The sequence below is a fragment of the Geospiza fortis genome, unplaced genomic scaffold (genome assembly GCF_000277835.1).
Source record: "Geospiza fortis unplaced genomic scaffold, GeoFor_1.0 scaffold16, whole genome shotgun sequence".
Classification (NCBI taxonomy): Eukaryota; Metazoa; Chordata; class Aves; order Passeriformes; family Thraupidae; genus Geospiza; species Geospiza fortis.
Genome location: NW_005054302.1, coordinates 13,417,181 through 13,421,253, shown reverse-complemented (window position 1 = coordinate 13,421,253; position 4,073 = coordinate 13,417,181).

The following is a 4,073-nucleotide window of genomic DNA, read 5'->3' as shown; positions in this document are numbered from 1 at the left end:
CCCCTCAGCCCCCACACGGCTGCAGCTGCTCCCAGGGAGCTGGGTTTGCCCTGCCGCATGGGAAGTGCCTGGGCGAGGAGTAGTGGCCGTAGATAAAACCACAAGTTCCACTTCAGCACGAGGAAGAACTTCTTTTACGTTGAGGGTGGCAGGCTGCCCTGGGAGGTTTGTTGAATCTCCCTCTCTGGTGACATTCCAAACCCACCTGGACGCGTTCCTGTGCAGCTGCTCCCAGGGAGCTGGGTTTGCCCTGCCGCATGGGAAGTGCCTGGGCGAGGAGTAGTGGCCGTAGATAAAACCACAAGTTCCACTTCAGCACGAGGAAGAACTTCTTTTACGTTGAGGGTGGCAGGCTGCCCTGGGAGGTTTGTTGAATCTCCCTCTCTGGTGACATTCCAAACCCACCTGGACGCGTTCCTGTGTCACCTACTCCCAATGGCCCAGCCTGGGTGCGGGGATTGGAATAGGCGATCTCCAGAGCTCCCTGCCATCCCTGGCAATCCTGTGATGCTGCGGCTCGTTCGCCTCGGCAAGGGCCCTGCCCGCCGTGTATCTCCGATGTACGTCTTTAAGCCGTCACCCCTCGCCCCGGTGTTCCCAGTCTGCGCAGAGCCGGGAGCCGCAGGAGAGAGCTGGGAGTAGGGGGAGCGAGAGAAAAGTAACAAAACCTGCCTTTCCTTGGTCATTAGATTTGCCCAAAGCTACCTCTTGGAAGTGAAGTTGCTTGCAAAGCATTTTCAGGTGTAGCCATTCCTTCCCCCTACAGTTCCTATTCCTTGGTAACTGGAGAGCTGTCAGCATGTGAAACCAGGCAAAGGGTGAATGCTTCATTAAAATACACGGCATAAAATACATCATGTGAGATCGTGTTTAAAGTGAAAATTGCGTATATATTTATACATACAGACATAAATATATTCTGCAAATATAGTAGAAAGATAGTAAAAACATAAGCCTGGTACATTTCTGACAAGAACTGCTGCTTGTTGTTTTATATGGCTAAAAAATGTAGTTTTTTGTGTTCGTGTTTGTATGCCCTTTATGAACACCAGAGAAGGCGGGAACAGGAAATGCAATGGCATCTTCTGTTTGCCTGTTGAACTGCATGTTCGTGTTTGTTCCTGCAAGCCTCAAAACGCTGTACTTTGAACACACCACTTCGCCTTTACAGTGTGTCCCCCGAAGATAAGAGACCAAAACTGAAGTTTCCGTCCTTGGCTGACCAAAGCTGGGATCACAAGACCTTTTCTCAGAGTAAATATTAGCCAGCTGTTTGAAAACACACTGTCTATGAAGAATATTAATTATGTACCAGGAATCAAGCCATAATGTATACCCAGTTTATTTGGCAAAACCAGAACACGCTGTTCGGCTGCTAGGGAAAAATGTGGGGGTGGGGAAATCTAGTTCCTCCTCCGAAGCCCGTGTTTGTGAGTTAGAATGCTCGCTCCTATTAATTACAGGAGCAAAACCAATAATAGAAACAAAGCAGCCTTGATGAGGATACCGTGTGGTCCAAGGCCACCCTGAAAACCAGGTTTGCTGCTCACTAATGAGGAAAGGACCGAGCCTGATGTGAGGCAAAGCAGTTTGCTGCCTCCAGAACACAGAGCCTTCCTGCGAGCGAGTACCAACGTACCTGAGCAGATCTCATGCTTTAGTGTAATATTAGTTTGCCTTTTATAATTACAAAGTTTGCCTTTACCAGTCTTCACGTGAAGCTACTTCTCACCAGGTTGGTGGTGAGAAGAGCCCGTGAGGCCCCCGTGTGCCAATGAATCGTGGGAACACTCCATGCTCTGAGCAATTTCTTTAAGAGCGGCACAGGAATACCCACTGAGTCTATCCCCGGGCTCTTTAATGAAAAAAGCTGATCATTATTATGGAATTGTTTATTATTTGTGTTATTTGTGCTGTTAATTACAAGCATTGTGTCGTACCAGCAGTGTGTGGGTTTCTCTGTGCCTGCAAAAGCACCTTCATACATGTGTTCTTGAACTTCCTATCAAAAGCAGAGCTTTGCTGAAAGCATCACCTAGAAATGCCTCTGGTGCAGCTGTATTCCACTGCTTCTTATCACAGTTGACATAGCTGTCAGATAAAGTTTGGATATTTGGGTCATTTGAGGGTTTTTTATAGATGCAGCTATGGGTTTTGCTGGCATAAAACCTGCTAAAAAGCCTCTAAATTAGACCCACATATAGCACACATGACTTGAGAATGACCAGCAACTGGTGATTAAGGAAGTTTTGCTGGATAGCCGTGAAGTTATTGTACTACATAAAAAACATATCAAGGTAAAACACCTTCCAAGAATTGATTACATTCCAAAACGTTTATAGTTGAGAATAGTCATGCTTGTGTTTATGTGTTTATGTAATGAGATAAATTTTCTTAGGCAGTTTTACAAAATTCCTTTAAAGTGTTTTATAACTATACAAGGATTGGGGGGGGGAGGGGGCAAGGATCTCCAGGCACCCAGAAACGTTCTTGCTGCTTTTCATTCTGGAAAAGTGAAAAAAAAAAACCTAATTGAAAATGCATCCTTTTTGACATGCAGGGAAGAGGAAAACAGACACTAGAGAAACAAACACAGTGTCGATTTTTAAATACTGGTTTAATGAGATGCAAATTACCCCTCGGTGTGTGAGCTGAAGTCCTTTGTTCTCCAGCCGAGATTCTCTTAAGGAAGCAGGCCGTGTTTCTCGGTGGGCTTCCCAGAGGCTGAGGGTGCAAAGCTTTACACTCTCCTCAAGCTTCCAGAGCAGTTCTGCTGTCATCAGCCTTGCACTCTCCAGCAGCTGATTCCTGGAACAGCCTTGACTAGAAAGTTTGCCGATGTAGCTGCAGTAGAAGACCTGGTAAACCCTCCTAGGGCCAGGATCCAATTTAAATTGCTTTAATAATTGGCTCTTGCTTATACCAGAGCTGCAAAGGGTGATTTGCTGTTGAAATCACACCTATGGGTTTTTGCTAGCAAAGCTGTATTGATTGGTGAGTGTTGTTACATCCTGCTATTGCTAAATCAGCAAAACTTTTAAATATAAACCAAATCCCTGTCATCTGCCAGCCAGATTACCCCTTGGCCAGGTTACATAGGTGTCAGGCAGCCTCCCTCACTTTTATTCACCTTTGGAGTTGTACTTTGGTGACCTCTGTCTGAATAACCACAAGCTTTTTCTAACCGGATTATCTCCTGTTTAAAGCTAAGGACCTGGGTTGTTCTGAATGCAGAGAGCCTAGTTTTGTTCATAAGGTCAAAATGTAGGAAATGCTGGAATTACACATCTGTGGAAGCACAAAAATTTGCAGTTTACTTTTCTGGTGAGTACAGCTGAGTTGGAGATGCATGATGAAGGAACCAACTTTCTTTACTTTCAAAATTCTGGGTATTGTAACTTTTCTAATATGTTAGCCTCAGGAAGTTTATATTTAGTAAAAGATCATTTGCTGGGTTGATAACTGAGAAAAATTCAAATACAGACATAGTGAAAAATACGTTCAGTATGTCTAGACAAATGTACCAACCAGTATTGCCTTTCAAAGTTCTGCAAGATAGTCCTGGCAGTTTGCAATCTCTGTAAGATTTTCAGTGTGATGGGTTCTTCTTTACAGGAAGGCAGACAGACCTCAAAAAGCAATGAGCCAAGATCAAAGACTAAGGATAGACAGGAAAGAAACTCTTGAATCTACATATTCCTGTCTTTGTCAATCTATACTAAATACCATGGCAATTAAAAGATCTCAGAAATATTTCGGACAGTATTATCAAACTCAGTATTTGGTATGTGGACATAGCACCCAAAGATGTGACAGTAAGTCTTGTGAAGCATATCTTTATTTACACTGACTTTAACTATGTGGGCTACCACTAAAAGCCTGACCACAGCACCTTTTTTCCTTGTGTTCCTGGTGCTGAAGACTTGCTGCCTCCCCAGGAAGATTTTTGTAATCTTTGGAAACCCCATGTTGTTATGTTGTTACAGCTAGATTGTTACTGGTACCCAAGTTGACATGCCACCAGCTCACCTTCTGAAATGACATCTTCCTGGGTCTTGGGAGATTGGAGGACT